This window comes from Dermacentor variabilis, chromosome 2, assembly GCF_050947875.1.
Source record: "Dermacentor variabilis isolate Ectoservices chromosome 2, ASM5094787v1, whole genome shotgun sequence".
NCBI lineage: Eukaryota > Metazoa > Arthropoda > Arachnida > Ixodida > Ixodidae > Dermacentor > Dermacentor variabilis.
Genome location: NC_134569.1, coordinates 160,732,762 through 160,756,056, shown reverse-complemented (window position 1 = coordinate 160,756,056; position 23,295 = coordinate 160,732,762). Strand labels below are relative to the sequence as shown.

The window sequence follows — 23,295 nt, the reverse complement described above, 5'->3', positions numbered from 1 at the left end:
CCCTGTGTTCATTACTATTTCTGTGTATTGCTATGGAAGTACGGCCCTCAGGGGTTTCGTGGTGTAGTTTTGGCTGCTTGGTTGGCCACAAGTCTGTTATTTTATTTTCGTTATCCACTTCTATTGGCTACATTTTTCATATATATATATATATAGTGGAGTTTCGTTGTTCTTTAGCGTTAGATTGTTTATAACTGCTATTCCTATGGAGTAGCTCCTATTGCATACATAAATAGTCTCTGCACGTAGAAAAAATGTGGACCATTTCCGATGTATCTTAGGTTGCAGTCGGTTAACAAAGCACTGTACCTTATTCCCTGTTGTCCGTTGATGATTCGAATTTTAATTGGTGAATGTGTCACAGGGCTACATTGTATAGCGCCGGAAATAATTGCCTGCAGATATCGAACAAAAGTTAGAGATAAATCTTAAGAAAGAGCTGTGCGGCGATTTCATTGCACGGAAAGTTCGTTTGAATTATTTAGTCTGGTGTTGCCCTCAACGGAAGGCGTAAGAAATTCATGGTATGAAACTAGTTCAGATCTGACCTTCGCCCATAGTTACAATTTTTATTTATTAATCGCGGGATTTGCCTGACGGCCTTTAAGAGTAGTGCATGATATGAACTCCCTCAGTTCTGAGTGAATCAGATACTGCAGCAATGTGTCCGCGAATTTCGACTACCTGGTGTTGTTTAACCGTGCTCCCATGCCTAAGGTATCAGTGTTTATATTATTCTAACATTCAGATCTTGCTGCAAGGCTGAAAGCTGCGCGCGCCCGCTAAATATGACCTGGGAGGGTGTCACGAAATGATTCCTTTACGTTGATTCTATTCTTTCCCGGCCGATGCCAGTGCTAGCTTGGGTGCTAACACAGCGTCCAAGTAACTAGCATGGGAATAATAGCGTCTCATCATTGCGGTCCTAGTTATCACAATAAAAAAAAATGTCGTACACACATCGTTTCATCATAAAAAAAAAAAACATTTGGCAGCTTCGTTATTGCGTTGAGTTCGCGCGGCAACGAACCCTATAGCCTTGTCTTCATTTTTATTTTTAACGCGTTAAGGAGCTCGTGTCGCAGAAAAGCCGGTGTCGGCCGTGAGCGATAAATCCCGGGAGACACTTCATAAATAAAAAGCAACTTGCAAGACGGGCTGGGTGGGAATCGAACCAGGGTCTCCGGTGTGTGAGACGCTGCCACTCAGCCACGAGTTTTTTTTCTTTATTACATGGAAAAGAAAACTGAAGGTGTATTACAAAGAGGACACAACTACACACTTAAAACTCAGGCAAACACACACATGCATCCAACAAGTGCATCCAGTCTGGCGGAGGTTGCTGCGCAGCGTAGATACTTCTTACATAAGCAGCACTTTCGCGAAAGAAGGACTTTGTAGATCGCGGGCTTTCGGCATGGCGGTCACACAGTCTACTTCTCCATAGGCCATGTAAACCAAGTACTGTGAGCATGTCATAGGGAGGACCACCCGTAACCTTAAATGGTAGAAACGTAATTATATATGTAGTCATGTCAATGTCCTTTTTAAGCGTCCGTTGGAGAATGTCCCCAAAAAATACAGCGTCCCTACAGTCTATGAAGCAGTGATCTATGGTTTCGGCACGTGGACAAAGCCTACAGTTTGTTGACCACGGCACAAAGCAACCCCTCGAATTCAACCAAGTTTAACAGGGAGTGTTTCCGAATGTAATCTAAAGAAAAATGTTTTTACTCCAGGAGGTACACACATTTTTCGGACGCGCTTAAGTTCATCCTGATAAGGTCGGCTTAAATAAGGTGCACGATATTCGCTGCTTCAAAGCGGTACAAAAGCGCCTCTAGTGAATGCGGTGTTGCCTTAGAAACTTGCCGTAGAAAGTTATACTGCGGTGTTTATCGGTAATTGTGAGCCTGTAACTTACAGAAGTCGCAGTTACACGAGTAGCGAAGTACGTTTCCGCTACGTTCCTTCTCCGCTCTGCGCACACGCAGAGCCATCTTGCGGCAAGCACAAAAGACCCCCTCCTCGCAATGTGCGGCGCTGCCCCGACACGTGGCGCGCCACTCGCCCACTTCTCCCCTTCGGGCCGTGCGGGGACCGGTGCGAGGATGCCCCTTTACCCTTGCGTTTAATAAGTTTCTCGCGCTCTCTCCCCTTCCAACTTCCAGCGTGCGTCACTCGAACCCTCGTGTTTAGGCGACGCGGCTCCTCTTTCCGCTTACAGCGTGTTTCCTAAGATGCAGCGTCCGATGCGGGACGCCTCTGACGGGATCGCCGCGCCGTAGCGCGTCTGGTGGGAGAGCGTCCCCTACGATGCGTGCAGAGCTGCTTCCGAGGAGTCATGCGTCTGCGTGGTGCTCCCAAGCGAGATAGAGAACGATCCCATCGAGGCGTCAGCCCCATGATCACGTCGGCCTTCACGGGGAGTCGCGGCCCGGTTGTCCGTGCCGATCACGACGTTTGGCTGGCGTAGATCGTTTCTCCTTCCGAGACACCGAGTTCTTTGGTTCGTTCCGCTTGCTCAGGCGCGAGTTTCGTTGCTGCGCCGAACGCTGCGTTGCTCGGCGCTCACCGCGTGATTGGTGGATGCAAAGTCCGATGCGTGGCGCCTCGCAAGTGTTCGCTGCGCCGTAGCGCATTGTCTTACACCCCTTGGCTGGTCGATGGGAACGCTATCGCGTTCCACTCTTGAAGGTGAAGCTTAAGCGTCCTCCAATTTTTTTTCGCGCATACATTTACTGCGGACTCGATCACATAGCTTTTCATACGCATTGCGAGGCTTGATTTTCTTTCGATTTCGCTATGAGATGGTTTTTCTAATTCTGCGGGCTTGTTTATTCAGAGTTCAGAGTTTATTCAGTATTACCAAAAATTTCTTCTTAATGATTTAGGTTGTGAAAGGGCGCGCTTTAGGAAAAAAAAGAAAGTATTTAAGAAAACGCGTCATCATTTCGACCTTTCATTGCTGTCGGCTATTCTTACAGTATAACTTGGTCGGGGAAGTGGCGCTGTCATAGATAGCACTTCATAACCAAATAATAAAAATTCGCTAATAAATATACGTGCAGGATAGTAAGTGATATATTGCTTTCTGTTTGTACAGCAACTATCGTCCTCCTATCATCTCGCGAGAAACGAATGCAGTGAAATGTCATCCGCGAAGCTTATACAGCTGCAGCAATATCTTTTTCGATATAATTCTGTGTATAAAAAAAGACAAACAAAGAAAGCAGGCATTATGCAACAAGGCCATGGCCAGAAAATTGTTTCACTTACACAAGCCGTGCCCACGACAACATGGTTGCTTGTGAAATAGAAATAAAGAGCAAAATGCTTCCGAATTGAATCTCTTCGAACGCACAAATGTTATTTTTATTATATCTTTCCCTGATCTAGGAAGACATTACACGATCTTTTTTATAAGTCGGGTATTCTGCAAATCGAAATGTCTTAAATGATTGCACCGACTACCTGGTTCCATAGGCAAAAGTCGAAAAGAACGCATAAGGCCGAATGAGGTCCGGTTTTCTGTGCACTGAAGTCACAAGAAGCAAGAACTAAAAAGAACTACATGTTCACTAACCTGAAGAAATTCAAATTATATGATATCCACCAGTCAGTCTAACCTAACCGAACTAAACCGGAAGTAAAAAGACGTTTTAAGACGCGGTACCTGATACGTTCGACGGCGATTATTTCTATTTTTCTTTCCTGTCCGCCAAATTCCAGGCCACGTACAGTCGGGAGCAATATGAGCTGCCACACCGAGGTCCATGGTCGAAGGGTCTCCGAGACTGCACGGTGGCACCGACATAGGAAACATTGCAGACCTAAACATAGTTTCCCAATAGCATTGGTATTTATTAAATCCATATTTCGTATGTCAGAGCTGCCGTGCCATCTTGGAACCCCTTCTCTCGGCCAGGAGTGTGGCAAGTCAGATTGCACGCGGCTATACCTGCATATCGTCTACCCGTATATTTTTTTCTGTAAGGCACGCCGAAAGTAATAATACTGAGAAGTCTAAATCACAACAAAATGCACGTGAACCAGAGGCAGAATTTTTCCATGCATGTTCTAGGATGGCATCTGCTTGACAGTGTTTTTCAGCAAAATTTAGGGCCGCTATGAGGAGTTTGCTTTGCATAATGATGAGACATTTTATAGCTCTTCTCTTTATAGGGCGCATAACATCACAGTATATCCGATTCCTCATGGTTAGGTGCATTTGAATAAACAAAAAAGAAGCTCCCTTACAGTTCGGGCTTCAAGAAAAGTATGCCTCAATAGACTTCTTGGGATGAATAAAATCTTGGGATGAATAAATAGGGTAGTTACTTCCAACGTTAAACCATTCGGGAAGCACACTGATGTGTTTCTCAGTGTTCATTGATAATGTGAAAGCCCCCATATAATATTCTGCATGGAAGCCAACATATTACGTGCGACCCATATCCTTTGTAAATTGTAAACGTTAACGGGTGGGCGAGGCGACCGTTCATCCTACTGTACAAAGCCTGGTATCTATAGCGTGTATGGCTCAGAGTAAGCGGATTCAGCATAGGAGAAAGTAAAGGAATGACTGGGGAAAAGCATATTAAGTCAGCCCGAAAATCGGAAGTTATCTGCATACACCGGACACCTTAAAACATTGGTCGCTGAGTTTTTGTCGTGAATCCTGTTGTGTGTCATACGTGCCTCTGTGAAATAAGATCAGGCAAGATTTCACACACCGTAGCAGGCTATTTATGGCAGCGCGACGGCAATATCTAAAAAACAACGTGTATGTCTTAAGCATAACTTTGCCTACTTCCGCCACTGGGATTTGACATGACGTTAACGCGACAATGCGCACTTCCGAGTGAGACGTGTATCTTGACCCTGCGATATCTTGATTTGTGCCTTGACCCCCGCACACACTCACAGTAGCAGAATCTGCGCATGTAGACGGGCGGCCACAACAGGCAAGCTAGGGCGCATTTTAATGAGTTACGGTGAAAAACGCCTTATTTAGAGTAGTCCGGGCCAGATATTCAAGCTGAATAATCTAAGCGTTTTTTTTATTATATTGTATTTCAGAAATGTTGTCGCCTTTACTTGGCACGGGCTACTCTTTCTTTACATACAAATTTACAAAAATAGATATTTAAAGAATACAAAAAACCGCGCTGTTCTGTTTCAAGTATGGTTTACCAACTCGCCCAAACGTCCGTTTTAACATTTCATAAGAAGCCAACAAACAAAGACACCAAGGAGAACACAGGGGAAATTATTTGTACTTACTAATTGAAATTAAGAAATTATAAATTCATGGAAATGAAAGTCGATTAAGAAACAACTTGCCGCAGGTAGGAAACGGTCCCACGTCTTCGCATTATGTGTGCGATGCTCTACCACTTGAGCTACCGCGGCGCCGTCTTCCCATCCACATGGGGTATTTATGTGTTACTATTAGAACTACCCTCGAACTGTTAGCCAGCGCCACCACTCACAAACCTTGGCCACGGAGGTGGAAAATTCTTTCTGCCGCAGGCGTCACGATTGGATTGGAAAAACTTTAATAAAAATCCTGCAGGACGCACGTCAGCGCGCAGTGGGCGTCTCCCACGCAGGGACCGACAGGAAGTACCTGGCGGCTGCTGCGCGAGCCTGCTGGACGGCCCATAACTGGTTTTGTAGGAGTGAGTACGTGATTTTTTGGGTGAAAGCAACTGCTCACTAAACCAACACGTGCTACCTGAAGGCATCAATTTTGCCGGATTCAAGACCCTTGTTATGTAATCAACTAGATTAAAGGGGGTTAATATGATACAAGTAATTTCCCCTGTGTTGACCAAGGTGTCTTTATTTGTTGGCTTTTTATGATATCATTAATAAAAATATGGCCCCTCTGTTAATTCCCTTCCTTCTCCTAGTTCTTATTACATTTAACTACTCTGCACAATAGTTTCCGAGAATATTGCTCGCTTCTAGAAATCTTTGAAGGCCATTAACGCTCGTTTTTACGATGACTATGTTGGACAAGGACCTAACGTCTTCCTGAGGCTGAAGGGCCTGCGTGCTCATGTCACTAAATCACGTGCTAAGCCTTGTCTGTGTGTCATGTCTCAGGCATTCTATGAGAAGATGTTGTACATCCTCATCCGCGTGGTCACAAGTGGATTCAGGACTATCAGCTATTAAAATTTTATGCAGAAAGTGTTTTGTGAGCGCGGTACTGAGCCGCAGACGGTGAATGAGCGTTTCAAGGGGTCTCGTTTTATTTAATAAGGATCGGATTTTGAATTGAAGGGATGGTTTAGTGTGAGGTAAATCTGAAGATTTCGGGTTCTGATGAAACCACGTCATTTGAAATCACGTGGTTGCAAATATTAGTGACTGAAATGTATGTGGTTTTATATTTGGTCCAATTATGCAACCACCTGTCCACTTTCCTTGGCTTGAAAACTACTGTGATTGGCCGAAAGAGGCAGGATGGAAAGAAATTATGGCATAAGTCATATCAGGATGACTTTCAACGGTAATGTGGTTAGCATAAAAGCAATATAACAATACACTCTATTGCTGAAGTCTGGTTAACAGGAAATACATAGTGGTCATTCTGAAATATTGGTGGTTACAACTACATGCCACATACACTTTTTCCGGTATCGGCTCATTTTCTATACCACTTACTCTCCAAGGTCACCCACAAGCATGACGGCATGAAGATGACCGTATGACGAAGACACAGTGATCCAGAGAAAAGACGGGGAATGCGGGAGATGGCAATTCAAGACGATGAGCAAAACGTGAACAAGGTGAATGCAGGAGCCAACGTTTCGACAAATAGACTTGTCTTCTTCAAGGCGACATATGCTTTCCTCGCCACAGTATATATAGGTGGGGTTCTTCTAAAGGGGAGGGGGTGTGAGGCGGGAGCGCGGGGAAACGAGAGAAAGTGTGTTAGCGTGTCGAATTAGTAAAGGAACGCTGTGTACAAGGTCAAAGCTAGGACCCCCCCTCCCCTCACCCCAGTCTGTCAACCCACGCGCGTTAGCCGGCGTGTCAAGGGCGTCTGACACGCCAGCTGACAAAAAAAAAGAAGAAAAAGAAGGGAAGAAAAAGGAAAAGGGGGGGGGATACGCCAAGAAATCAAACTAAGTGTTGTTGCCTATAGCTTGAGGTTTAGCATAGCGAATAGATTCTAAAGCTCCCTTTGAAACGTTTATGCCTATTGGTTGCAATGTCTTGAACTTATGGATAAGGTATGATTCTCTGTATTTTCTTTCTCGTTCAGAACGGAAATTTGACTGTAAGATGTAGAGTTTAAGTTCATCAAAGTTATGACCTGGTTGGTTGAAATGCTCGGCGACGGCTTTGGGAAGCTTTTTAGCTGTGTCCGCGCGATGTCCGTTTAATATGACGTTCATTGATTGTCCTGTTTCACCGATATATTGTTTCTTACAGAAGGAACATTCAAGCATATAAATCACATCCGAACTTGTGCAAGTGAAGCTAGATTTGACTTCATGTGTATAATTATTTGCGGTGCTTTTAATTTTAATGTCACTTTGAAGGGGCCTGTAGGTTTTGCACCTAGGGCGACAACATGCTTTTATTACGGGGGAATGCTGCTGGCTGACTTTTGCGTGCACTAACATGTCTTTAAAGTTCTTCTTTCGGCATTTCAACCAACCAGGTCATAACTTTGATGAACTTAAACTCTACATCTTACAGTCAAATTTCCGTTCTGAACGAGAAAGAAAATACAGAGAATCATACCTTATCCATAAGTTCAAGACATTGCAACCAATAGGCATAAAAGTTTCAAAGGGAGCTTTAGAATCTATTCGCTATGCTAAACCTCAAGCTATAGGCAACAACACTTAGTTTGGTTTCTTGGCGTATCCCCCCCCCCTTTTCCTTTTTCTTCCTTTCTTTTTCTTCTTTTTTTTTTTTGTCAGCTGGCGTGTCAGACGCCCTTGACACGCCGGCTAACGCGCGTGGGTTGACAGACTGGGGTGGGGGGAGGGGGGGTCCTGGCTTTACCTTGTACACAGCGTTCCTTTACTAATTCGACACGCTAACACACTTTCTCTCGTTTCCACGCGCTCCCGCCTCACACCCCCTCCCCTTTAGAAGAACCCCACCTATATATACTGTGGCGAGGAAAGCATATGTCGCCTTGAAGAAGACGAGTCTACTTGTCGAAACGTTGGCTCCTGCATTCACCTTGTTCACGTTTTGCTCATCGTCTTGAAGACACAGTGAAGATGATGAGATGACGCGTATATGGAACGACAAATATGGTATGACGACGATGGGATGGCAATAATGAGATGATGCTAAAACGATGCGATTGCATAGCGACGAGAACGAAACGCGGCTGGCGTGAGGACACTGGGATGACGAGTTGTGACTACGATGGTGGGGCAACGACGGAATAAAGACAACCGGATAACGAAGCTGGACTGACGATGATTGTACGAGCACGACGGTTTGAGGACGACCGTAACACAACGAATGCATCAGAGCGACTGCTTCACGAAGGCGCAATGACGGCGATGGCGTGACAAGGGCGGCATAATCACAACCGAATTACCACTACATGGTTATGATAGAATGACCTTGATGTAACAACGAAGGCGGTATGACGACGATGACATGACGGCAATGAAATGAGTTTTCTGAAGTGATGAGTATAGTAAAATGACTATGTGATGACGATGGTATAACTACACCGGTATGACGACAAATTTGTGACGACGATGGCATGACGACGGTGGCATGACCATGACGGGATAAGAAGAGTCGGAGGAGAAAGCTAGAATGACTACGACGGAATGATGACCACTATGGCATCACGACAAAGATACGGCAACTAGTGCATAATGATGGCCATATCAGGACGTGACAATAAAACGGTGACATGACGACGGTTTGATTATGACGAGTGCATTGCGACTATGGCGCGAAGATTACTGTGTCACGACGACTCTATGACAACGATTTTGTAACGACGAAGGTATTTTGAAAATAAAATGATGAAGGTGCAGTGATAATAATGAAGTAACCATGAAGACCTCAGACGACGGTGTGACAAATAATGCATGAAGACGGTATGACTACGATGGTCCGATGACCATGACATTAAGCGAGTCGGATAGTGAAGTTGGAATGACGATGGAATGCCCGCGGCATGACCAGAGTCAGATGTCGACGATGGAACAACCACGATAGCATCACGACCACAAGCACATACTTTGTGGTCCAAACAATTGAATGACTAGGGCTGCTGAGTCGGCGAAGGCGTGACTACGACGGCTGATGAGAGTCAACTGACGACAGTATACGACCACGACGGCTACAGCTCCCCGAGCACATACCTTGTGACCCACGCTGACAGACAACTTGGGTTGTTGGGTCAGCGTAAACGTCTAGATAGATAGACTGTTCAGCTCAAGACGTCTGCAGTATTCAAATAGTGTCATTAGCATTATTATTTATTCTCAGGCTTAGCTGCACAATGATGTGCGTATTACAAGCAATATATATTTGTTCCCTGTTTAACGCGCAGCAAAACAGCTATTGTGAAATAGACACGGTGGAGTGCGATCCAAACATCCGTACTCTACTGCGATGCGCGAATAAGTTAGGAAGAATCCGTTAGACGACGGTCCCTCTGAGGGCGTGGAGGCGTCGTTACTTAGGAAAGAAAATCAAGCATATCCAAGAATATTAAAAGCAACCAGCCTTCGAGTAACTTTAAACATTCGATGTTATCGTCAATATAGGCAATGTCGCGGCGACAGCAAAGGCATAAAACACGACCTTCTTACATGGTTAACCCTTCAGACGGGTTTTTAGCTTTCTTTCAAACGCCGGTCAGGTGCACCTCTTACCTCTTATTCTTTTGCCGGCAGCGCGCGCTCCATGGCCAGACTTCGCCACATGGTCCCCACCTGAAGAGACGGAGTCTCTTTAAAGTCAACGCCCTTGTAAACGGTGAGGGGCTGGAGAAAGTGATGGCAAAGGAGTAGGGAATTGCGAAAACGGTGCAATGTCAAAACTGTGGATGGCAGTGTTTTCGATGAAAGCAGGTTTGAATCTGTCAATGGAAACAACTATTGGCTTGTCACCGACGTTCATTGTGAGGTGTTTGGACTTGTGATTTAAAACAAGGTAGACTGCCGTGTATGGAGGCTATTGGGAGTGCCAAGTGGCGTCGTTCTGCAGAAAAGCAAGGGATGTTGTATGCATGTCCTTGAAAGACATGGATACGGTCTTGTGGCGAGGCTGGACGGGTCGAAACGTGGTGAAGGATTGTTGCAGTCGCTGGAGGGATGAGGGTGCGTCGAAAATTTTGGAGAGGGAGAGGGGCTGGGGAAATTTGACCAGAAAACGGAGGGCGGTACCATCAAGGGGCTCGGCCGGAGAACACTGCGATAATCCCTGAAAAGTAGCATGGATACCGAAAAGTACTACTCGTACGACATCAACCCCTTTTGCGGAGTCGCTATGGGCTATGAGTGCCACCTTAATTTGTCTGTGTAGACGCTCCACGAGTCCGTTGTCTTGCGGGTGATACGCAGTCGCTTTGACGTGATGTATGCCGAGGCAGTTAGTAAGTTGCCGGAAGAGTGGACTGTCGAACTGTCGGCCTCTATGAGCTGTTCTTTCGGATTGGACGCCGAATCGTGACATCCACATGCCTATAAGAACATATGGGACAGTTTCTGTCGTAATGTCTGGAAGTGGCGTGACTTGAAGCCATCGACTAAAGCAATCGACCATAGTCAAGGCGCAACGTTTTCTTTCTTTTGATGAAGGAATAGGTCCGATGATATCAGTTAGAACCTTCTGGAAACGTTCGGTGGGCGGGAGAAGTGATTGTAAGGGACTTCGCATGTGGCAACATAGCTCTTTGACAAGCCAGACAAGAGCGTGCCCAAGCCCACAGGTCCACATTAATGCCTGGCCAGACGAAGCGCTCAGTGACGAGCCATTGAGAAGCGTTGATCCCAGGGTGAGCGAGAGAATGTAAACGTTGAAAGATGTGGCGTCTGAGATGATGCGGAACGAAGAGGTGATAGGGAACAGTGGGCACGTCACAAATTAGGAGCGCGTCGCCCTTGCGTGAAAAATGTCGCAGGTCCAAGATGTTTGGTGCTGATCTTAGGCGCTGAAGTTATTCGTCGTTTTGCGGCGCAACAGCCATTTCTTGCCAAACAGCCACCGTTGCAATAACTTCTACTCGGCTGAGCGCGTCTTCTGGAATATTTAATGCTCATTTCACGTGTTGAATCTGCAGCGGCAACTCGCCGAGGTGAGCCTCTTGTCTTATTTCATGAGATGAGTATGTCATTCTTACAGAGCCTAAAGCACTATGAGGAATTTGTGGTTCACAAACAAAGTTAAACTACGGCCCCGGAGGAATTGGCGGACGTGCTTCACCTATAGGTAAGCTGCCGAAAGCTCGCTCTCGAAAACGCTGTATCTTGTCTTTATTTATGACAATCTGTCTAGAAGAAAGCAAGTGGATGCCAAACGCCAGCCATGTATCGCTGAAGCAGTGCGCCGACTGCAATGCTAGAAACATCCACCATTAGGGCAGTGGAGGTCTCTCGAGCTGGGTGTACAAGGAAAGCAAAGTCGCCTTCGCCAGTTGCGTTTTAATTTTCGTGAAGGCTTTGGTCTGTCGGCTCTGACCGCAGCCATAATGCAGCAACTATATGCGATTCGTTCTGATTTAAGGAAGCGTGAAAGCAAAGTCACCGCATAAAAACAGCATTAACTCACTCAGAAGGCTAAGGTAGAAGCCATGTGGGAACAGTAGAAACGATGCTGGTGACGTAATCCTTGTAGGCTTCCGCTTTCGCCCATTAGGCACCATGTTCGTCACCCTGTACAGGAGCGGAACAAATCGCAGTCACCTACGGCGCGGGTACAGCTTGTGGAGTGGAAGGGCGTCGGGGCTGCCCTGTTCCAGCTGTTCACACAAGAATGAAGAAAGCAGAAAAACCACTAACTCGGGGTTTGCGTTCATTTCCGCGCCCATGTCTCCTTTGCGCCAACGAGGCCGGGCGAAATGAAACCAGCAGATACACAAAATATAAACGAATTCTCAAGCATAGAAGTGAAGGGGAAGCACACCTCACTGTAACGAACCGCGTGTCATGCCCCCTTTTCTGTGCTGGGGGAGACTAGAACGGGGACAGAAGCCGACCTAAGAGATGGAGCGCGTGGAGGGGACTAGGGAAATAGAGGCGAAGGAGGTTAGGCGAAATTTCGTTCACAGCGGGGTATTAATAGAAGAAGCGGGCACATTAGCATCTGCTTGCGGCAAGTACAAGACCCGCCGAAAAGCTCCAGCCGAACAGCCCGCCTGCCTACTCCCCTTACGTCGTAAGCGGTCAGGCGAAGTAATGACTTTGCAGCGACTTCATTTGCATGTCTATTTGGGCATCAGTGCTACCGTAGCCAGGTTCCTGTTATCCGGTTCATCGTACGCGTGTAAAATTGTCGCTCGTTACATTACGCACCTTCTGTCGTATCTGGTGGCTCAGGCTGCCATTGATACCCATTCTGTTTCTGGTTTTACTTTCCGTAGTCCCAAAATTTGGTGCTACAATACTCACAAAACGTAATAAAAAGCAGAGTGTGATTAAGAAATTCGGGCGGACAAGTTGGGCCGTGAGCTCCCGTACCATGAGCCTTGTGAGAGGGGCTGCGGTTTCTTTAATGGAGTGCGTCACAGATGTGATATATTTTCTTGGTCTACTGCACCGAATAGAAAAGGTTGCACGGAATTCATGCGAGAAATAATGGTTAGCCCAGGAAATATCTTGACCTTTTCTTTGTCTATTTGGCTCCAGTGCGTCGCGCAACTATGTAGCATCCCCTACATATTATTCCGGTAGACCTGAATTAGAAGTTTATTGTCTCCAATTACCACAGGAATTACCTATGGTGCTGTTACCTTGTCTAAAATGTTTCATACATGTGCACATTTCTTTTTTTAATCTTCATTTCAATAGAGAAACACACTTGCACAACCTATAGTGGTAACCCCAACTGATTTTCACGTAATATATAAGTAATTATTTTCTTTCCCCATATCTCTCCCGACTGAATTATAAACGTAAGGAATAAATAACGGCATTAGGAAGTTCCGTTGCTATCGTGTTTTCTGAGCCAGAAGATTGGCACGCTCGAAAGCGTCATCGCCATCGGATGTCTCGCAGCCAGTTCCCGCGATCCAACCAGGCCATCGTTGCTGCTACTGTGTTTCTTGCTCCTTCCGGCAGCCGTTGGGCCATAGTGGAGGTCGATCACATGATGCGACAAGCGGGAACTGCTGCCCTCCCTGCGGCCATCACGCACCACGTCGCTTCTTTCCTCCTTCATCACCTTGTTCTGCGTCACGTCGCTCCTTGCGAATTCTGGATTGACTGAGGGCACGTGTTTCCTTATGAAGTAGTGAAGTCTCTCCTTCATCAATGCAGCATTATAAATAGTAGCGCCACCGCCTATTACCGCCATACCATTGGTCTGACGGAACACTTAAGCCGTACTGTCGGTGACATGCTCTCTATATATGTCACCTCGGATCATTCCTAACATACCGTCGTAACATAGAACACCGCCAAACAAGCCACAAGCGAATTCTCTCGGATTTTCCTTCTCTGCGGCCGTGAACCTTCCTCTACCTTGGACACAATTTTTCCGTATCGCACTGATGCTTCACAGTGCACTGTGCACACTGCCGCCAGTCATGCCGAGGAATGTCAACAGCGTGCCCGTTGGGTCATTACGCAGACCAATCGAGCCGAAAGCTTCGACGTGACCACAGCCGACCTGCTACTACTTTTCCGCCTGAATCCCTCTTATGGCCCTAGGTCCCAGCTAGGAGTGCTGGCCTCTCTTCTAATCTACATACGAAATTTCATGGTCCTCATCACGTCATTGCCCAAACCTCGCCCATCAACTACATCGCCGAGCCACTGACACCCCCAAGTGACCACCGTTGCCGGGGACTTGAAATTGTTCATGTAGCCTTATTAAGCCTTATTAGGAGCCCATCGTTTTGTCGTCGTCGTAGGTCGCCAGGATGGCTCATCTTTAAACCGAAGGGTGGGTTCGTGGGGGCGATAGTAAGGAAGAAGAGCGGCTGTAGAAAGCTCAGTCGCCATCACGTGTTTCGGAACCAGAAGAAGAGGGGCAGGCTAGAAAGCGCCGTTGCCATCGCGTGTCATGCGACCCATGCGCCCGTTCAGTTGAGCTGTCATTGTGGCCGCTGTGGTTCTGGCTGTCGCACAACAATACACTCTGTCACAGAAAGCGCAGCTCCTTCTCGGCAAAGTGGGCTATAATGACATGGGAACAGAAAGTTCTAGTAGTTATTATAAGTACTACTTGAAATAACGGCAAGTTCTAGTAGTAATTGTTAGAAAGACTAGAAATTATTTGACGTTTTTTAAACTGTTCAGGAAAACGCCTTAACAGAAGGGTGGAACAGTCATGTTTAGGATACAGAAATATGGGGCACTCGTACTTGCTGGAATAAGGGGCCTTCGAGTCGGGTGACGCAAGAAACAGCAAAAAAAAAAAAATATTTTACTTAGCTACAGTAGGGGGCCAGCATTTATATTTACTGAATTATAGAGCACAGCCGGAACACGGAAGAAGTACTCTATTTCAACGGCTCGTCTTTCCCAGGTCCCTACACTAGGGAACTTAGTGATGTCAGGTATGGGGCACAAAAGTAGTACGAAGCCATTGCAGAAATATGTTGTTACGATATGGTTTGGACAGCAGGCTTCGTACTTCATACTGTAAACCAGAGACTCCTCCGAAGGTAGCAAGGATGGAATGGCAACGATCACAGCACGCAAACATATATTCAAAAAGAAAAAAAGTCCAAGTAGACGGACAGAGGGCGTGGAGTCAAGCGAGACCTTGGAAAGCGTTCAGACCGGTGACCACGACGCACTCATACTTTCGCTTGCGTCTCACGAAGCTGGCGTTGTGCCTCGCTCGATGAAGGGCATGAGCGGAGACGGAAAGCGAGCTTTCGCAGACTGGTTCGTCGGCTGGTTGACGGGAGCGGGAAAACGTGTCGTTAAGAGGTCCTTTCGAGCGTCGGCTGTTGACCGCGTCCCTCCGACAGCTGTTGACCTCCCGAATGGTGAGGCCTTGTACAAGCCAACGCGTCTTCCTTGTTCCACCTCGCAGCTCCGTCTACCTCACCAATGTGGATTCTTCTTCTGTAGGCTGCTTGAATGACGCATTATTTGTTGATTCGGTGAGCGCTTTTTCGTGGCGCTTCCTTATTCGTGGGTGTATTGTTGGTATATTACATTACAAAGTCACGAGCGCACGTGCAGCCAGGCGTCATTCTGTAATGAATAATGAACGTGACCCGGGGCACGTGCTTGCATATTTTTAACGTCTTTACATGCATGAGGGTGTGCACAACCACGCGCAAGGTTCGCTCCCAAGGGTATGTCGTGGCACTTGGTCCAGTTTATTGCACCAAATCGGCAGGCGGGCTTCCCATCTCATCGCACTGCTTCCATGTTTTCGTAGCCATTTCGTCGTCGTCCAGGCGTCTCTTGGTACTTAACCACATATGTCATCGAGGGGTAAAGATCCCCGCAAGAGCACAGTCGCTGCCTTTGAGCAAGAACGTGGAAAGGGGAAGCGAGCGCACAAGACGAATTGTCCCAGCGACGAGCCGAGAACACACAACTGGCACAGCAGGCTCGTCTGACAGAACGGCCCCTCTCGCAGTTGTGAAATTTCGATTCGTAGGTTAAGGCAGCACGCCGAACAACACTTTCGCACGTTTAAAACGTTGACATGAAGCACCTTTATTTGCGTCAGTAACTTGCTCGCTCTCAGTCACGGATGTCTTGACCCCTTTACTGATCTTGAACGACCCCTTTTTAACTTGCTATTTGGTGGAATTACCATTAGAAATCACGAGAGCCGCCTTATTATCATCATCTCAAGGCGTGCCCGGCCCGCCAATGAAACGGCTGCTGTTACTCATGTTTTTTGTGACTTGTTTGTGAAGAGGGATCCTACAATGCTAGTGATAACTGGTTGCATTTTTAATGGGACTTGACAGGCTCAATATGATAACACGTGATGTTAGGTAGAAAACCGCATCCTTGCGAGCATTTCAATAGCGCCGGTATTCGCAAGCAGTACAGCATTAGTCACAGTGCAGCGTTTCTTGACCGCTCTCAAGTATGAGCCGGATAGCTTTCTGTAACATCACCAATTTTCTTAGCCTACTTGAAGTAGATTCTCCCTCTACATGTTCTCTGTATTGAACCATAAAGAACTTGCTAGTGCCTGTATATATATCTGGCTGCTCCTATTCACTGCAGAGCATGCATTGTATTTCTTTTCATGTGCTAAATATGTCATGTCTTGCCTGTAAATATGCTTTTTATGTCATAGAAGACATTTTGCGTGTTTTATTGTGCTTTACTTTCTTTGCAGAAACGAAGGTGCCTTATGCGTCTGTTCTGAAGAAATACTGCCGCTCAACAAGCTCCATTTCTGTGTGCACCCTCCCTACTTCATAGACGATTCCTTAAACGTTACCTTATAAAATAAAACGCGGTGGAAGTGTCCCGCTAAGAAAAAAAAGGTAAGAGCCTATTGTCATTCTCTGCCGTGCTTACTTCATGTTCCGTCTTCATGCATCAACTTAGTCTTCGTTTTGAAGTTTATGAGATATTATAATGATAATATTTACGTAAATGGGTAAATATCTCTTGAGGCAGTGGCACTGCCCAGTAGATTTTCAACTGCAAGATCTGTGTGCATTTAGTGCATTTTGAATAGGCGCATTGAAGTTATCACTTCAGCCTTTTTGTGGGGCGCCCCATAAGTTAACGCTAGAGCTCAACACGTTGCGACAACAATTCCATTAAGTTCCCTTGACGCATTTAATAGCATATAAAGGAATGATTTCAAGAGCTAAGGCAGTGTCCAAGCCAAGATTGTTTGGAAGAATGCAAATCCCTTGCAGGTGTTGCCGATACCTTTGCTCTAACGCTGCTGAGCAAAGTGTGCAGAAACCAACCACTCTTTTACCCTGCGGGATACGCATGGCAATTTTATTTTTAAGAGGACGACGAACGAGGAAGGAGGCAAGAAAGCGTCCGCAAACCATGAGCACAATCGCAGAGTGGTTGGTTCCGAGACGTCATCCGAATGCTTCAAATCCCGATGAAAAAAATGCACGTTACAGCCGTCTGATCACGAATGTTAATTCCAGGAATTACGTAATGTAGCCCCGTTTTGCGATTGAGATTGTTTTGATAAGAAGCATTGGAAGATAATTATGCATATGAACATAAGGGATATTGGCACCAGGCGGCCGTTTTACGCCGCCACCAGCGCGATTGAGAACAGCGCCGTTGCGACGAAGTTGCGAAACGTGCTGTTGCGCCAGCAGACGACGAGACATTCATGGCATTACCCCTGGAACTGCGCTGCGACCTTCAACACATCGTGAATTGGAAAATGTGCTTTAGGACTGCTTACTTAGGAAAGAGAAGACATATATATGAGGCAGGGTATGTCTACAATCTTTGTGAGCGGCGGAAGGAAAGGACAGTCACCATTATTGGGAAATGTGTTCCACAGACGAAGCTCATATATGTGTGCGGACCTACGACATACTCGTGGTAGGAAGTGCACATCCCAAACGCAAGCGTTTATTTCAGTTTGGCGACGTTTTTTTGCGTATATGACAAGGTTCTTGTAGCGCTCGACAAAGCAAATAGCATGAGATCAGTAAAGTGTTCCTGCAAGGCCACGGCCTAGGATCACTGCAAACACGCCCTTGATGTGGCGTTTGTAATTGAAGATACAGCGCAGTCATGCACAACCAGAAGTGAGAGCTGGAATCCGACAGGAAAAAGTCTATCCTCTCGGTATAACGGCATGATGGGACGGTATTCCTCACAGACATGCTTACGATCATTCACTATTACACAGTTTTAACCAGGTGCTATGTTTTGATTCCAACAAAGCGTCTGAAGGTTCGTCGAACGAAATCGCGTACATTTATGAAGTCTGCGTCGACAGGATCCTCTAATACCTGTACATTTTTCCGGGTGCGCCCAACGAACCCACGGAGTTGTCCTTCTTAAATATACTACAAATCAATGAGAATATAGCCGCAATGCCGCCTCCCACCAGATAGAGCATTACTTTCCCTATGAAATTTTGATAATACGACAGAATGCTTCGCAGCATCAGTGAATGAACTCGGTTGTGCGGCCACAAAGGATCTTAAAAGTATAGCTAAGATCTGTCGTTCTTAGTGTATTAAGCGTCCCTAAGCTCGTGTGATGACTGTGTCACAAATTTTGTAGTTAATTTAAGTTACAGAAAGCATGCACAAAATCTTTTACTTAATAGCCCACCGTTAATTGTTCAAAACACAAAGCAAAATGTTATTGGTCGGAACAGTTCTTGAAAGACCCATAGCCTGCCACCACCAAATAGTTTAGACAGTAGATATAAAAACAGCGAAACAGAGTGATAAGCGCACCTAAACATATTACGCGATGATGGAACGGTTGAAGCTGTTGGGCAGTTGTGAGGACTCGCTGCTTGGTGTAAAATTGATGGATGAAAGTGGCAAAAATATTTGATCAAGCCTGTCGAGTTGCAACTCAGCCGCTAAATATACATAATAATAATTGGCAAAAAATACGAAAAAAAATGTTACCTACATGAGGGTTTCGAACCCAAGTACTGCGTAGCAGTTCGAGATTTTCCCCTGACGCTAAATATGGAATGTCGGTCACCGCAGTATTTCTGGTACTTATCAGTCTTTGTGAAATGATGAGGTTCTTTTCGCACAATTTTTGTTTGTTTTGGTGTCTGCGAAGATCAAATCGTGCACAGTTCAGGAATATTAAACATTGACGATTTATCTATAACGTATTGATTGCCTAAAGTCACTTGTAAGCGCCTCTTCCGTCGGAAAAACGCTCACTCAGCTGCGCTGTGGTTGGTAGCCATCGAAGCGAGCGGCTACTCATACATTCGCTCTCATGAGTGCACAAGAACCCACCTACAGCATTCATTATCTTAAGCAGACAAAGCAGTGCCAAAGTACAAGCTTTCACGGACACGGCCGAGTATGCTTTTTAGTATACGCAGAAGCACGAAGTCTCAAACGACACGTACCATAGATAGGCGCGCTTCAAGTCTTTATTAATGGTCTGCTTACTCGCATACGTTTAGGGTCCATTTCCATGCAGAAGTTTCTAGAGAAAACTGTACATAAGTGACGAAGCAAGCGATAAAAGTGTCGAGTCTGTTTCTGAGAGAAATTTTAGAGGAAGCTTTAGCTCGGGTCCAACTCCAACGTGGCCTATTCGAATACATGTAAAACGCAGAAAAGATTTTCTGAGATAACCACTGGACCGATTTTAATGAAATTTGTTGCATTTGAAAGAGCAAGGTAAATGATAGTGACTATTGGAAGCGGAATTTCAAATTAGGGCTTGAATTTTGCAAAAAAAATAAACAATTTTGGAAGTTAGAAAAAGATAGAAGCACGAAGTTTACAAATAATTAGCTATGCATCAAGAACAGATCCTTTCGATCATTCAAGGCGGACAAGTTCAATATGTCAAGATATATCTTACCTGAATTCGTTGCGTTGTGTACAGGGTTCCGCAAATTCTTTTTAACAGAATTCAGGTCCTAAAAAGAAATTCCGCTTCCAACAGTCACTAGAATTTACCTTCTCTTGAAAATGCAACAAATTTCATTCAAATTGCTCCAGGGGTTATCTCAGAAAAAGTTTTTTTGCGTTTTACATGTATTTTAATAGGTCTCGTCGTATTTGGGCCCGACCTAAAGCTTTCCCTTAAGGCTACGCGCAATCAGTCGTTCGCTGCAAAGTTGCGTGTCAACACTTCGGGTTAATTGACGTTTCAGTTAATGGGCGGATCGCAGGTTCAGAGTTTAGACTTTCACATACTCGTAAATGCGAAATGTGCGAGCAGCAGATGTCACACGGATGGTGTGCCACCCATTACTCAAGTGAATCGCTAGTATGCTTATGCTTTACCGCATGACATGGTTGCGTTGGGGCGAGGCGACCTTGGAGACGCAGGCGAAGATGCACCCATAAAAGTGTAACGAGCGCCGCCAGCAAAGCTTTAGAGGTTTCAGATAGACGCCTGCAAAATATTCAGCGTCATATCACAATATTTGTATATCACGTACAAAAATTTACCCACTAAATGACGGACGACTGCTATGTTTGCTCTTCGGTACAGCTGCACAAGCCTCGAAGACACATTATCCCGTTGTAGTGACGCTGTAGGGCCACAGAATAGGAAAAGAGCGAGTCATCAAATTATCTTCTTAAGGGCGACACGTGTGCATAGAAATGGAACTAACATCCAAAGCACAACAGTAGCGATGAGCGCAGTCCTCGATCGTCGAAATCGGGTCTAAAAGTCAAGTGCGTCTATGGTATTTGTGCATTATTCATTGTGCATTGTGCACCAGCATTGTGCCCAATTGCTGGTGCTTGCGTACGTTCCGGAATATACGTCAATTAAGATTCGCAATACTACAGAAGATCTGCGGGCACATTAAAACAATGTTCGGATACTTACAGTGAGGCCTACTGCCGAATGACAGCTTTATTGATAGCCGGCGCAAAACGGTCACCGGAACAAGATTAACAATGTATGCATGCCACTATCGCTGCAGTTCCTCCGCGATACACTCGCTGACTAAACGATTCACACAGATTTTTGGTCGACTTCTTTTCTTATACACAGCCGGAAAGATGCTGGCATTGGTAGCTGGGCCTGCACGACTCGTCAGACTTGCAATTACCGACCAAGTGGCGGCTACAAGCCTCTTTGGGCACTGGGTCCCCAGTGACCCCCCGCCGTCGGCTTCACACCTCTAAATCGCGAAGCAGGAAAATCTTACTGACAGCCTTATTGAGAGGATCGCTACTTTTCACTGAATATCGTAACCTATAGGGGTGCACGTGTACGTACCTCTGCCTACGGACCAAGCGAATTCACGTTTGGTGGGGCTCACGAAAGTAGGCCAACGATGGCAATCTGTGGAAATGCCCAGGTTCGGGCGCTTTCGCCGTGTTCGCAGTAGTTGTTCGTACAACCTACTGCACAGGACATATGCCTGGACTTCGTAGAACGCGGCCTTTCTTTTTGCGTGCGACAAAAACGAATCGTTGAAAACACGTTGTGCACATCCATGACGCAGCCTTCGCGCCGTGCAGTGGTCCCAACAGGCTATTCGGTGATTGCACGAGGTGGCGCCCCCATTGAACTGACAGGCGCTAATAAACAGAAGGAAATCAGCCAAGTATTGAAGTTGTATCCGTAGCAGTCATAAACAGCACAATGCCTTCAAGGTAGCGAACGGTGTCGATATTACAAAACCAAAGTTCAATTAGATCTGTGGATTTGGGTGAGCTGGAGCATCATATTAAACTTGCAGAAGGACACTGCGAACGAGACACAAGTGTTGTATTTGTTGCTTTGCTTGCCTCCTCTCAATAGTGCGCCTTTCCAAGTTCAATCAAAATACTTGCATTAGTTTCAGTGACAGCTAGGGAAGGGAAGCACACATTGCTATTGCGAAATGTTACAAGCCTCGTAGTTTTTTTGGCAACCTTCCTCTCTACACGAGCAGCAGGCTTAGAGCCTGGAATCTCCTGGTTTCCCACTGACTCCTTACTGTTTTGTACTAGTCAATTTAGCGGTTTATTCAAGGACTTTTCATCGCATAGCCCCCCGCATTACCTTGTTGTCCTATACTATTATACAAATATGGAAAAGAAGACGCGATGCTTTGGCACGCACGACATTCAGTTACGGGTACAAACATTACTCAGTCCCTCAGGAGAAAACCTAGATCTGCTTCAGGTATATCGTTATTTACCTAAAGAAGCCTTATTCTATATATAAAAGAGATATCGACCAATATAAACCACAAGATAAGTAATGCTAAAATACATCGTTTAGCATTTTGGACCAAAGCTGGTTTAGCTTGTGAACATAAGCGTTTGATATATTTCTATGTTGGTGTACAGTCTATTGTGCTGCGTCCTTTGAATTAAAGCGAATTTTCTTTACAGATCTACAAAATGACAACTAGTATTGCATATCGGAAGACAACAGCGCTAAACAAGCATCTGCATTCAAGTGGTGGTTTGTGTGACGTGGACATGCAATTCAAATTGACTGCAATGACGCCGAGCTTCAAAAGGACAGAGATCACTTTGGTGAAGCTACCTCAAGAGACCTGAAATGGGCTCTAGGGAAGTGTTGCCATGGGTGTCGTGTGAAAGAAAGAGAAAGACTGAAAAAAAACTCAAAACCAAAACCTTCATAAGGTGCGAGTGCTTTGGTTTCCAAATCTTCCCTATCTCCCTTTGCCTTGCGCTTTATGAGACAAAATGTAGGTAGCAAAACAAAGAATTCCCCAGATACATTGTGTCATACACTGCTTCATGTTTGAAGATGTTCACAGAGAACGTGCGTTTGGTCATTAGGATTTCCGTGAGTTCCGTAAAAGCTTTTCCCACCTCGTCACGCGGCTGGCGTCAACGTACTTTTTCGGTAAAGTGTACAAATGTTTTCATGCATACATGGACAAATTTACCGAACTGACTACCGGTGCTGTATAGACGTAGGTAGAAGCGTTTACCTACTTTTTTCTGTCTCAATCGACTAGACTCCATCATCTTCGATAACCCTTAGCTCGCCCATGACACGATCTCTTCCCGTCACCGACACTGCCTGAAGGCATAGAAAATGTATATTCATTTTTGCATGCGTTTGTCCTTCGTTAAAAAAAAAAGAATCACGAATGTTCAAATTATCTTAGGAAGGCGTCTTTTCAAATATTGTAAAGTGTTATCACGCCTATACAACTTACTGTGAGCATTGCTGTTTTGATCTTGAATAATATTTGAAATTAAAGCATTTGTTTTGGTGCAGTGTAATCCTTTCTCTACACCCAAATACCTGTCTTTGGGCTTTTATTTACTAAATAGAAATTTCTCGACATAAATTTGGATCATACGATGAATACGTACACGACGGAAGATCAACTGATATCTCACTCGGAGAAGTGGTCCTAAAGCACACTACTCGCGTCATGGCGGCCTTATAACTCTATGTGTTTATGCTTCAGAAATGCTTGACGTTATAGTGAAGCTCTCACAGTTACCAGATGCACAGAATAGCTTCGTGCGTGTTTTCTGAGTAA

At 45.5% G+C, this 23,295-nt stretch overlaps 1 protein-coding gene across 1 annotated transcript in view; it reads left to right on the top strand.

Annotated features, from left to right (window-relative positions):
* Positions 1–23,023, top strand: part of LOC142572886 (synaptogenesis protein syg-2-like) — a 157,782-nt gene extending 134,759 nt beyond the window's left edge. The window contains exons 10-11 of the mRNA XM_075682324.1: positions 16,498–16,648; positions 22,160–23,023. The gene's annotated coding sequence lies outside the window, so the exon portion shown is untranslated. The remainder of the gene's footprint in view (positions 1–16,497; positions 16,649–22,159) is intronic.
* The last annotated feature ends 272 nt before the right edge of the window (positions 23,024–23,295 follow it).